Raw genomic sequence first — 14003 nt, forward strand, 5'->3', positions numbered from 1 at the left:
GGGTAGGTCATGCCTCACAAACCTTATTGAGTTCTTTGAGAAGGTGACTGAACAGGTAGACGAGGGTAGAGCAGTTGATGTGGTGTATATGGATTTCAGCAAAGCGTTTGATAAGGTTCCCCACGGTAGGCTATTGCAAAAAATACGGAGGCTGGGGATTGAGGGTGATTTAGAGATGTGGATCAGAAATTGGCTAGCTGAAAGAAGACAGAGGGTGGTGGTTGATGGGAAATGTTCAGAATGGAGTACAGTCACAAGTGGAGTACCACAAGGATCTGTTCTGGGGCCGTTGCTGTTTGTCATTTTTATCAATGACCTAGAGGAAGGCGCAGAAGGGTGGGTGAGTAAATTTGCAGACGATACTAAAGTCGGTGGTGTTGTCGATAGTGTGGAAGGATGTAGCAGGTTACAGAGGGATATAGATAAGCTGCAGAGCTGGGCTGAGAGGTGGCAAATGGAGTTTAATGGAGAGAAGTGTGAGGTGATTCACTTTGGAAGGAATAACAGGAATGCGGAATATTTGGCTAATGGTAAAGTTCTTGAAAGTGTGGATGAGCAGAGGGATCTAGGTGTCCATGTACATAGATCCCTGAAAGTTGCCACCCAGGTTGATAGGGTTGTGAAGAAGGCCTATGGAGTGTTGGCCTTTATTGGTAGAGGGATTGAGTTCCGGAGTCGGGAGGTCATGTTGCAGCTGTACAGAACTCTGGTCCGGCCGCATTTGGAGTATTGCGTACAGTTCTGGTCACCGCATTATAGGAAGGACGTGGAGGCTTTGGAGCGGGTGCAGAGGAGATTTACCAGGATGTTGCCTGGTATGGAGGGAAAATCTTATGAGGAAAGGCTGATGGACTTGAGGTTGTTTTCGTTGGAGAGAAGAAGGTTAAGAGGAGACTTAATAGAGGCATACAAAATGATCAGGGGGTTGGATAGGGTGGACAGTGAGAGCCTTCTCCCGCGGATGGATATGGCTGGCACGAGGGGACATAACTTTAAACTGAGGGGTAATAGATATAGGACAGAGGTCAGAGGTAGGTTCTTTACGCAAAGAGTAGTGAGGCCGTGGAATGCCCTACCTGCTACAGTAGTGAACTCGCCAACATTGAGGGCATTTAAAAGTTTATTGGATAAACATATGGATGATAATGGCATAGTGTATGTTAGATGGCTTTTGTTTCGGTGCAACATCGTGGGCCGAAGGGCCTGTACTGCGCTGTATTGTTCTATGTTCTATGCCTGGTTGAGAACAGCTCCAACAACACTCAAGAAACTCAACACCATCCAGGATAAAGCAGCCCGCTTGATTGCTTGTCCTTCCACAAACATCCAAACCCTTCACCACCGATGAACAGTGGCAGACTTGTATACCATCTGCCAGGTGCATTGCAGAAAATCACCAAGATACCTTAGACAGCACCTTCCAAACCCATGACCACTACTATTGGGAGCACAAGAGTAGCAGGTACCTGGGAACCTCACCACCTGAAGGTTCCCCTCCAAGTCATTCACCACCCTGACGCTGTTCCTTCGCTGTCACGGGGACAAATACTTGGAACTCCCTCCCAAACAGCACAGTGGGTGTCCCTACACCTGAAGGACTGCAGCGGTTCAAGAAGGCAATTCACCACCAGCTTCTGAAGGGCAACTCCGGATGGGTAATAAAAAAAATGCTGGCCTAACCAGCGACGCCCACATCCCACAAATGAATTAAAAAAAGAATCTACACTGGCTGCACAACTGAGTAGACACCACCATCCCCTGCCGAGGGAGTATCCACCCCCCAACTCACACGTGACCCCCAGCCCTTCCTCGTCCACTCAACACCCTCAACCCCAGCCTTATACCCACCCTCCCACCACAATGAACCAAGCGTGTGGCTAACGATACCCTCTGTGTCTTCTCAGGAAAAGCTCTCCCACAGTCCTCGAGAGAGGGCCCAGACTGGCGGAGTGTGCTGTTCTTAAGAATCTTCACCTTCAAGGTGCAGCCCCTGAAGGTGACTAGGGTGGCCAAGGATAGATCGATTAGCCATGGAGAGGCTGGTGGATGCCGCAGAGGTGAGGACCCACCAAGCTCCATCTGGTGGACCTGTCAAGCGTGAGTTGTGATCCATCCATCCCAATAACCCCATGTCCATTCTCCCGCAGGTCCTCCAGCCAACAGTGGCATCCTAGGCGGGATCCTCTCCTGACTCCGAGTAGAACACCTCGGAGAGAGCTCCGAGGATGCAACCATAGTCGCGGCACAGCTGTCATCCCCACCCTCCATCAGCACAGATACACCTCGGTGGGGCATGTTAGTGGACAGGCTTCTGGGGCACAATCTGGTGAGCACCACACCGCTGATGATGCACATCGGGTGGAGGCAGGAATCTCCAGGTGAGACAGCAGTCGGAGGTCTATTGGATCCCAAGATCCAGCTGGGTCCCACCCTTATGTTGAGCCTGTGGTACAGAGGTACCTGGAGCGGATGGAGATGATAGTGTTCGGAGGGAGATGTCAGCTCACTCCAGCAGATCCATATCCGCTTGGAGGAGTCCCAGAGGCGAGGGGCACAGGAGATGGCGCCGGCAATGAGTGGCACCGAGGCCAACACGGCTAAGGTGGCGACCGCAGTGGAGAGCCTGGTGCACAATATTGGCACCATTAGTGAAAGTGTTCAAGGCATCGCCCAGTCAATGACGACCTTGGCTGAGGGTCTCGACCGGATGTCCGACTCGCTGGGGTTGTGACCCAGTACGAGGCCGACCTTGATGAGGTTCTGCAGTACATGTTCTGCGGGTTGGGCATAGCTGAGGCTCTGCAGAGCATGTCCCATGTGCAGGTGAGCATGGCTGAGGCGCTGCAGAGCATAGCCCAGTCACTGAGGAGCATTGTCGGGGGCGTCGACACAATGGTGCAGAGCATGGGGAACCGCCAAGGCTGGCAGAGCCAGATTATGCAGGGGCAACTGGGGCATGAACCAGCTGCCCCCCACCCCAAGGTGGACCTTGGGGCCCTAAGGGCACCGATCGGGAGGAGGGAGGGCCGGATGCCAAGCCGGACCCGTCCCATGGACTGGGGATGTTGGCCACCAGCACCCCCATACTCTGCTGAGGTCGTGCCTCGCAGTCAGCACATGGGACAGGGTGGCCCGGCTGTGCATGTGCCGCCAACAAGTGAGCTGGGGCTCTCCGGCTCCAGAGGACGCCTGCCAGACACATCGAAGGCCACGGCTTTGCATCCTGGGGAAATACCAAGATGCAGTGGTAAAGCTAGGAGGGCAAAGCACGTCGAGGAACGCTGAGGCCACTGGGGTTAGCGGGTGTAGGTGTGGGGGGGGTTGCAGGGTGGCACCATCGGCAGTGGGGTTTGTATTGAACACCTTTTTGCAAAACCGTTATGATGCCATTGTCACTTCCTTCAGCAATGCGGGCTGTTCCCCAGACCCTTTGCCCATCTCTCCAGGCATTCCCCCACTCCCCGTGGCGCTCACCCACCCTCCGGCCATGGATCCTCGGAGCTGTGTCCGACCCCCTGGGTGTTCGGATGTTGCGTGTGTGGTGTTGCCCCCCGCAGTGTTCAAGCAGAGTGTCCAGGCATCACGGTCTGATTGGGATGCTCGGCAATGACTCCCACATGCTACATGGCCCATCCAGCCATGGGTGAAGTGCACACTTAATCACGATTGCCAAGTCCCTATTAGCAATAGCCTTCAGCCACGCAGCCATAGGCCTTAGCAGTCAATGGGGTTATGGGTGGTTGTTGGGGCAGACGGGCAGGGACAGGGGTTGCCCCTGGAACGGGTACACATGATCCCGGGTTGGCATGGTGGTGCCGCGAGCGGTAACCCTCCGGTTGCCCCCCCAGCATACCCCACCATGGCTCTCCCACCCCTGCGGAGGGTCCCCCACCCCTATCCCCACTGAGCACTGGAGTGGCAAGCTCAGCATCCCCAGGTTCTTTGCCTGTGAGCAAAATGGCTACTCACCTCCTCAGCTCCCCACAGAAGCCCTTCCGCAAGTTCACATTTTTAAAAAGGAATACTAATCGGTGCCAGGGTGACCACTTGCCACTGAATGACGGGAGGCTGTTGGATTTGTGGTCGCTCTTGTTAATTGTATGGAAACATTTATATGGACAAAGTCAAAGATGCAATACGATACTTTGAATGTGAGTCTTTGAATGAAAATCGCTTATTGTCACAAGGAGGCTTCAAATGAAGTTACTGTGAAAAGTCCCTAGTCGCCACATTCCAGCGCCTGTTCGGGGAGGCTGGTACGGGAATTGCAGGTAATTAAATCTTTACAGATCCAGAGAGAGGGGTACTCACAGGTTAAAGAGGTGTGAATTGTTCCGGTGACGGCGGGCGGGAGGCAGCCGCACATTGGAAGGCATCGGGAACGGCATTTTTGGGGTTTGACGTCCGGTCCCAGGGGCAACAGGTGGCAAAAGCAGGGAGAAGGCACAGTGAAGGGAAATGTCGAAAATAAGTGAAAAAAGCAGCTGGCAGTCCGTCGGGGAGTGAAAGGTCACCGCGGGGACGGCAAGAAAAGCGGAGGCTGGGGCACCAGAGGAGGCCGCATTGCTCACGGCTGAAGAAACGACTAAGGTGATGGAACTCGAAAGGTAGTTCACAAAACACATGGAGGTGATGAGGGAGGAGATGGGGGCGGTATTGAAAGTGCTGGTGGAGGAGGCGATTGCCCCGGGAAGGGTGGCGGTATTGATCGCAGTGGCGGAGGTGCGGGAGCAAGGTGAGGCGCTGAAGGAAGTGGAAGAGACATTGCAGCACAGTGATCAACTTACCTCAATGGGGAAGGAGATGCGGAAGGTGATAAGAGATCAACAAGGGTCTGCAAGCCAAAATGGACGACTCCAGGCAACCAAATCTGAGGGTTGTGGGTCTGCCCGAAGGAGTGGGAGGCCTGAGGCCGACTGAGTATTTTGCCACGATGTTGGCGAAGCTATTGGGGGAGGGGGGATGATTCCTCCCGATATGAACTGAATCGGGCTCATCGGTCGTGGAGGCCTGTACTAGGTACAGTGTGAAAGAGAAGGTCCTGTACTGGGCAAAGCAGAAGCGGGTGGTGCAGTGGGCTGCAGCTGGTATATGCATATATCAGGACTTTACGGTGGAGCTGGCGAGGAGGCGGGTTGCCTTCAGCTGAGTGAAGAAGGCACTGTACATCAGTAAGGTGCGGTGCGGCATAGTATACCCAGCAAAGTTGAGGGTGACCTACAAATCCAAGGACTTTTATTTCGGGACGCCGGAAGCAGCGGAGGAGTTTGCGAAGGCAGAAGGACTGTGGCTGAATTGAATGTAGCCTCGTGTAACTGTATTTTTTCACTGCGTGGCTGGTGTATGTGCTAAATGAGCCAACGTTGAATATATTTGGACAAGGGAAGAGATGGGACTTGCAATGATGGTTCTTTGGGGCTTGGGTGTGTATGCGGGGTTTGTGTGCTAAAGGGGATTTCTTAGTTTTCCTGGGACCGGGCAAGTGGCAAAGAGACCCGGGCAGGGGCCTCCACGCTGGTCGGTTTAAGCCGGCCAGTGAACGGGAGGTGGGGGGAGGGGCTGCGGCTATTGGAGCCTGGCAGAACAGGTTCCGATGAGTCTGGCCGGGGTGGAAAGTTGGGGGGGGGAAGGAACAGAGGTTGGGGGGAGGAGTTTTGTAAGAAGTAGTGGAGGGGAGGAGTCGGGGAGGGGGGGTTTACAATTCATGGGTGTTATTTACAGTATTCTTTCGGGGATTGGATGGTATTGAATGTTAGGGGGAGGGTTGGGGTGGACTCTATGGGTCAATGGTGACCATAGGCGATTCCTGATTCCTTTTTCTTTTTTTCCTTTGTTTTTCCCACCGTGGGAGCGTTTGTTTTATTTGATATTGTCAGGTGGGCCGTTGTTTGAGGTGGTGGTAGGATGGGATCGTTGTTGTTGATAAGGTGTTGACTTTGTATTTGTTACTGTTTACTGCTTGTTGGTGGGGTGTAAATTCTGAAGAAAATGTAAAAATGGAGAATAAAAATATTTTACAAAAAAAAAAAGAGGTGTGAATTGTCTCAAGCCAGGACAGTTGGTAGGATTTCGCAAGCACAGGCCAGATGGTGGGGGGTGAATGTAATGCGACATGAATCCAAGGTGCCGGTTGAGGCCGTACTCATGTGTACTATAAGTTTCTGCTCGGCGATGCTGTTGTACTTTAACCTGGTGTTGTAAGACTTCTTACTGTGCTCACCCCAGTCCAATGCCGGCATCGCCACATCATGGCTACCATCGTTGCTGTATCCTGTAAGTTTCAATAAGATCCCCCCTCATCCCTCTAAACTCCAATGAGTACAGACTCGGTGTCCTCAATCGTTCCTCCTACAACAAACTTTTCTTTCCGGGGATCATTATTGCGAACCTCCTCTGGACTCTTTTCAAGGCCAACACATCCTTCCTTAGATACGGGGCCCAAAATTGCTCACAATACTCCAAATAGGGTCTGACCAGAGCCTTATACAGCCTCAGAAATACATCCCTGGTCTTGTATTCTAGCCCTCTTGACATGAATGCTAACATTGCATTTGCCTCCCTAATTGCCGACTGAACTTCACATTAACCTTAAGAGAATCTTGAACAAGAACACCCAAGTCCCATTGTGCTTCTGATTTCCTAAGCATTTCCCCATTTAAAAAATAGACTATGCCTAGTGCATAACTTTTCCACATTGTATTCCATCTGCCGCTCTTCCAGCCTGCCCCCCTACTTCCCTGATATTACCTGTCCCTCTACAGATATTTGTATCATCTGCCTTCAGTTCCTTCTTCCAGATCATTAATGTATATTGTGAAAAGTTGTGATCCCAGCCTGAGGCTGCCATCCTGAAAAAGACCCCTTTATCCCCACTCTCTGCCTTCTGTCAGTCAGCCAATCCTCTATTCCTGGCAGGATCTTACCCTTAACACCATGGGCTTATTTAACAGTCTCCTATGCGCCACCTTGTCAAAGGCCTTCTGGAACTCTAAATAAATCACGTCCATTGGTTCTCCTTTGTTTAACTTCCTTGTTACCTCCTCAAAGAACTCTCAGATTTTTCTGACATGATCTCCGCTTGACAAAGCCGTGATGACTCAGTCCTGTTGCACTTCCAAGTACTCCGCGATCTCATCTTTAATAATACTCTAAAATCTTACCAATGACTGAAGTCAGGCTAACCAGCCTATAATTTCCCGTCTTCTTCTGCCTCCCTCCTTTCTTAAACAGTGGTATTACATTAGCCACCAATCCAGTCCTCTGGGACACTCCCTGCCTTCAGTGATTCCTGAAAGATCACCACCAATGCCTCCACAATCTCCTCCGCTATCTCCTTTAGAACCCTGCAGTGTAGTCCATCCAGTCCAGGTGATTTATCCACCTTCAGACCTTTTATTTCCCCCAAAACCTTCTCCTTTATGATGACCACTACACTCACCGATGCCTCCCCAATTCTCTTGGAGCTCTGGCATCCCATTGGTGTCTTCCACCGTGAAGACTTGCAAAGTAATTGTTAAGTTCCTCTGTCATTTCTTTGCTTCCAATTAGTACTTCTCCACAGTTTCCAGTGGTCCATGCTAGACACCACCTTCAAAAGATGGAGATGAGACGGGGTCACACTGACGGTCAGGGACTTTTACGTAGGGCACAGACTGGCGACACTGGACGAACTGGGAATGCCTCACTTTAGCTCAGGTTAAGTTTGTATCCCGAAAAGATTCCAAACTCTTTCAGGATCTGCAGTATTGCCTTCAGTCCCTCCTGTGGCTTTGAGACATAAAGGATCAGGTCATCCGCATAGAATGAAACTCTATGCTCTCTGTCTCCTCTCCGGATGCCCTTCCAGCTTTTCACTTCCCGCAGGGCTATCGCCAGGGGTTCGATCACTAGCGCGAACGAGAATGAGGACAGTGGACAGCCCTGCCTTTTTCCTCTCTGTAGCTGGAAGTATTCAGAGCTGGTGATTAGTTTGAATGCTCGCCTTGGGGGCGTTGTACAGGAGTCTCACCCAGGGGGTGAATCCCCCTCCGAGCCCAAACCATTCCAGTACCTCGAGTTCAATTCAATTCTGTCGAAGGCCTTTTTTTCATCCACGGAGACTCTCTCCCCGGGGGGCGGCTCATTATTACATTCAGCAGCCGCCTGATGTTCGCAGTGAGCTGCCTACCCTTGACAAAGCCCATTTGGTCCTCTGCGACCACCTCCGGTACGCAGCCTTTTGGCCAGGACCTTTGCGAGTATTTTCGCAACATTCAGCAGCGAAATGGGTCTTTATGATCCGCATTCCGTCAGGTCTTTATCCCTTTTTGGGTATTAAGATTGTGGCCTGCGCTAGTGTAGGTGGCAGGGTGTCCCTTGCCAGCGAATCCGCAAACATGTCCCTTAGATGTGGGGCCAGGGTTGGCACAAATTTTTAATAGAAGTTCGCGGGGAACCCGTCGGATCCCGGTGCCTTCCCCGCCTGCATGGAGTTGATGCTCTCCATGATTTCTCCCAGATCTATTGGTGCTTCCAGCTCCCCCACATCTGGTCGTTCCAGTCCGTCGAGCAACTGTTTCAACCCCGCATCCCTGTTGGAGGGCTCGGAGGTATACAGTCCCCGGTAACAGGTCTCAAATGCCTGATTGACCTCTTTTGGTTCTGTTACCAGTCTGCCTCTTCTATTCTTTACCTAGGATATTTCCCTCGTGGCTGCCTGCTCTCTCAGCTGGTGAGCCAATAGGCGACCAGCCTTGTCTCCGTGTTCGTAGAAGGGTGGATAGCAGATTGAAGTCCATTTGCAGCTTTTTCCTCTCTGCCAGCAGCTCGACAGTCGGGGCCTCGGAGTATTTTCTTTCGACTTCATGAATGGCGTCCACTTGCTGCTGCCTGGCCACCCTCTCTTCCCTGTCTCTGCTTGCCTTGTAGGCTATGATTTTTCCTCTAATCACGACCTTCGGTGTCTCCCAAAATGTGAGAACTCCTAGTTTTGGTTGTTACTCACGTATTCACCTATGGCTCGCGATGTTTTTTGGCAGAAGCCATTGTCGGCAGGTGGTCCGAGTCCAGCCTCCATGCGGGGCTATGGGCACGACCCGTCGCCAACCTCACATCCATGTAATGTGGAGCGTGGTCGGAGATAACGATTACGGAGTATTCCGCTCCCGTGATCCCGGGAAGCATTGATTTCCCCACTGCAAAGAAGTCGAAATGGGTGCACATCTTGTGCACTTGTGAGAAGTATGAAAATTATTTTTCTCCTGGGTGTAGGCACCTCCATGGGTCCACCGCCCCTATCTGCTCCATAATTGCTCCCAGTTTTTGTCCCTGTTCTGGGGTTTGATCGGTCAGTCAGTGGGTCCCGTATACAGTTAAAGTCGCCCCCCATAATCAGACAGCGGCTGTCAATGTCGTGGATTTCCGCCATGGTCTTCTTTATGAATTCTGTGCCGCCCAGTTGGAAGCGTACACATTTACCAGTACTACCAGTGCCCCTTCCAGAACACTGATGATGTACATCATGATGTACCATCTCCCTGGGTCCATAACTGTCTTGGTTTCTGATCCCCTTGTTGATCATTATTACATTCAGCAGCCGCCTGATGTTCGCAGTGAGCTGCCTACCCTTGACAAAGCCCATTTGGTCCTCTGCGACCACCTCCGGTACGCAGCCTTTTGGCCAGGACCTTTGCGAGTATTTTCGCAACATTCAGCAGCGAAATGGGTCTTTATGATCCGCATTCCGTCAGGTCTTTATCCCTTTTTGGGTATTAAGATTGTGGCCTGCGCTAGTGTAGGTGGCAGGGTGTCCCTTGCCAGCGAATCCGCAAACATGTCCCTTAGATGTGGGGCCAGGGTTGGCACAAATTTTTAATAGAAGTTCGCGGGGAACCCGTCGGATCCCGGTGTAGGGGATTATTGTTACTCCCCTAGCCCTCGTCCCGTAACATGAATGGTACGTCTGTCCCACCCAGCCCTTCCTTACCAGTAGTCGGTCTTCTCCCTCAGTTACATCTCTTGCAGGTAGATTATGTTGGCCTTTAGACTTCTTAAGTGGGCGAAGACTCTGGATCTTTTCACCGGGCCGTTAAGTCCCCTATGGTCCAGGTAACAACAGGGGGTTCCTACCTGTTCGACGAGCCCCTGCTCCCTTTGTCCAGGGAGCAGCCAACATGGCCTCCAACTATGTGTACGCCACATGGATGCACCCTTGCACTCTGGGGTCTCCCTCTCTCGAGTGGCTACATCATGATTCCTCGCCCTGTTCCATGCCTACCGAGGCCTGCGCCTGTTCCGTTTCTTGTCCTTATCCTTCCCTTTGTTCCTTTTCTATCCTGCGATTCCCCCAGTCCCCAATCCCCCCTTAACCCCTGTCCCTCTTCCCCACCCCTGTATTCTCTCCCCCCCCTCCCCCCCCTTCTGCCCTGTCCCTCCCGCCTCTTTTCGCCAGACGCTCCCTCTCCCCTGAGAGGTGTGCCGTGGCCTCCTTTGCTTTCTGCCTTCCTGTGCCTCCTCGCTCATACGGTGGCTCCCCTCCCAGTGCTTGTCTAGCCCCTGCCCCGTTTTACCAATCCCCTTCCACCTCTTATTTTGCCCCTTGCCATATCATCACTCCCCTTGGCCTGTTCCCCCTCATCACATTGAGGGAAGAGACAAGCCCAAAAATGAGGCAGCACAGTGCTGTGTAAAAACATAGTTCGTATTCTTGTCCCTGTTTGCGGTCTGACCTCAGTTCTCAGTTTCTTTCCTCTTCTGTCCCTGTCGCTTTCATCGCTGCTGCGTTTGCTCTGCCTCGAGATTGTTCATTTTAAAAAACACATCAGCCTCCGCCGGGGTGCTGAAGTAAAGTTCATTGCCCTTGTATGTCACCCAGAGTCTGGCCGGGAATAGCTCTTTTTTTTGCCAGGTCTTGGCCCTTATTCTATGTACTTCCGACAAGCATGATTATGGCTGGCGGGCCCACCTTAAGATCTTTTCTTGGTCTTGGAACCGGTGTAGCTTCGCGATTTTCGCCCTTGGCTGCTCCCCGGCTTTGGGCCTGGGCCGAAGCGACCTATCCATTTCTGGGGGGTTTGGAAATTCCTCCCTCCCCACTAGCTTGCCCAGCATTTGGGCGAAGCAGCCCGTTGGATCTCTTCCTCCTATACCTTCTGGCAGACCCACTATTCAGACGTTTTGCCACCTGAACCCGTTTTCCTGGTCCTCCACCTCTTTTAGGCTACCCTGGGCTGCCACCAACCTTTTCACCTCGGTTTCCAGAGCTGCAATCCTGTTGCTCTGGTCCGTGGCTGCTTTCTCCAGGTCCAGGATTGTCCCAGGCCTTCTCTAGTGGTGTTTGTCGCCTCCGAGATCACCTCCTTCATCACCATGTGGAGCTCCATCCTGATCGCTATTTTCATGCGGTTCAGTTCCTCTTTAATACATTCCTACATTCGTCCCCCTGTGCGGGGGAGAGGGATTGTCATGTCCTGCTCCTGCTCCGCAGTTCGGTTCACCGATCTTTCCCCCTCCTGGTTCGCCTGGGTCTCTGCCTCGCCTCGTGGGGCCACATATCTCTTTGTCCGCTGTTCCTGCCCCTTTCCTTCGCTGCTACTTTTGATTTCTCACCATTCCCTCAGTCTATTGTTGGCAGGCATCTTCTTCTCCAGTGTCCTTTGTATTCAGGTGGGTTTGGCTTTTTAGGCCGACAAAGTCTGAGATAAATTGACTGTTTTGGCCCCAATTGGGAGGAGAGCCAAGTGGATCTTCTTCCACTCAGCACATCGCCGCCACCGGAATGCTTTTCCTTTTGCTTTAATGCTGTCCTTGATTTCCCTCATCATCCATGGATGCCTTGTCTGCCCATTCGCATATTTTCTCCTCCTTGAGATTAATTTCTGTTGCGCCTCGTGAATAACCTCCCAAAACTCCTGCCATTGCTGTTCCACTGTCTTCCCTGCTGGGCTCCTTTTCCGATCAACTCATGTCTTTGTAGTTACCCATATTTGATTGTAATACAGTTACATCTGATTCCAGCTTCTCCCTCTCAAACTGCCGGGTAAATTCTACCATATTGCAGCACGGTAGTACAAGTGGCTAACACTGTGGCTTCACAGTGCCAGGGTCCCAGGTTCGATTCCCCGCTGGGTCACTGTCTGTGCGGAGTCTGCACATTCTCCCCGTTTCTGCGTGGGTTTCCTCCAGATGCTCCGATTTCCTCTCACAGTCCAAAGATGTGCAGGTTAGGTGTATTGGCCATGCTAAATTGCCCTTGGTGTCCAAAAAAGTTAGGAGGGGTTATTGGGTTACGGGGATAGGGTGGAAGTGAGGGCTTAAGTGGGTCGGTGCAGACCCGGTGGGCCGAATGGCCTCCTTCTGCACTGTATGTTCTATGTTGTCACTGCTCCCTAAGGGTTCCTTCACCTAATAATAATAATCTTTATTGTCACAAGTTGGCTTACATTAACGCTGCAATGAAGTTACTGTGAACAACCCCTCGTCACCACATTCCGGCGCCTGTTCGGGTACATGGAGGGAGAATTCAGAATGTCCAAAATACCTAACAGCACGTCTTTCGGGACCTTAAGTTCCCTAATTAAGTCTGCCTCATTACACATCACCAAATCCAGAATTGCCTGTTCCCTAGTAGGCTCTGTCGCAAGCTTCTCCAACAAACCATCTCTTAAACATTCCACAAATTCCTTTCTTGGGATCCACTACCAACCTGATTTTCCCAGTCCACTTGCATATTGAAGTCCCCCATGATTATTGTAATATTGCCTTTTTACATGCCTTATCTATCTCTTGATTTATTTTCTGCCCCACATCCTGACTACTGCTAGGGGGCCTGTACATAACTCCCATCAGGGTCTTTTTACCTTTGCGATTCCTCAACTCTACCCACAGAGTTTCTATGCCTTCTGATCCTATATCGCTCCTAGCTATCGATTTAACTTCATTCCTTACTAACAATGCAACCCCACCCCCTTTGCCCATCTGCCTGTCCTTTCGATAGGACACATATCCTTGGATATTTAGATCTCTGCCCTGATCCTCTTGCAGCCACATCTCTTTGATGCCCCCAACATCGTAGCGGCCAATTTCAACCCTCTCCATGAAGGTGATGTTGTTCTCTTATTTTAGTTCTCTCTTTCCCCTTCAGTTATTAGACCTTCTAAGCTAACGCTCTAGTTCCCACCTCCTTGCCATACTAGTTTAAATTCTCCCGAATGACTCTAGCAAACCTCCCAGCCAGGATATTGGTGCCCCTCGAGTTTAGATGCAACCCGCCCTTCTTGTACAGGTCACACCTGCCCCGGAAGAGATCCCAAAGGTCAGGAAATCTGAAACCCTCCCTCCCTCCTACACCACCAGTTTAGCCACGTGTTTTTAGCTTACTGCCTCGCTCCCTGAACTCCTTCTGCAGGAGCTCGTGTGTCTTCCTGCCTATGTCGTTAGTACCTATGTATGCCTATGTCGTTAGTACCTATGTATACTTCCTCCCTTTCCCCCCACCCGCATGTTCGGCACGCACCCCATTCACACTCCCACAACACATGAATCCCTCAATGGAAGTTCCCCCTTGGCAGTGCCCAGCTTCAGGCCTCAATCCTGGGACCTTCAAGCACTTTCACAGTCCTGGTGTGTTGAGCATGACTGTTTTTGAAAGCAAGTAGTGATTTGCGTCAGCATGACAGTGCACTCCACGGGGCCGAATTCCACTGTGTGGAGCCTTTTAGTGATATTTAAATCAATGCAAATTCAGCAAAATCTGGTTCATACTCTTCACCGGCAAGGAGCAGGGAAGATCTGAAACCAAGATCTCCCTGGCGCAAATCCCATTATAGACCTCGTTTATTGGCCATAATGGGATTTATAATAATAATAATCTTTACTATTGTCAAAAGTAGGCTTACGTTAACACTGAAATGAAGTTACTGTGAAAATCCCCCAGTCGCTACACTCCGGTGCCTATTCGGGGATGCTGAGGGAGAATTCAGAATGTCTAATTACCTAATAGCACATCTTTCGGGACTTGTGGGAGG

Source organism: Scyliorhinus torazame, chromosome 18 (genome assembly GCF_047496885.1).
Source record: "Scyliorhinus torazame isolate Kashiwa2021f chromosome 18, sScyTor2.1, whole genome shotgun sequence".
Taxonomy (NCBI): domain Eukaryota; kingdom Metazoa; phylum Chordata; class Chondrichthyes; order Carcharhiniformes; family Scyliorhinidae; genus Scyliorhinus; species Scyliorhinus torazame.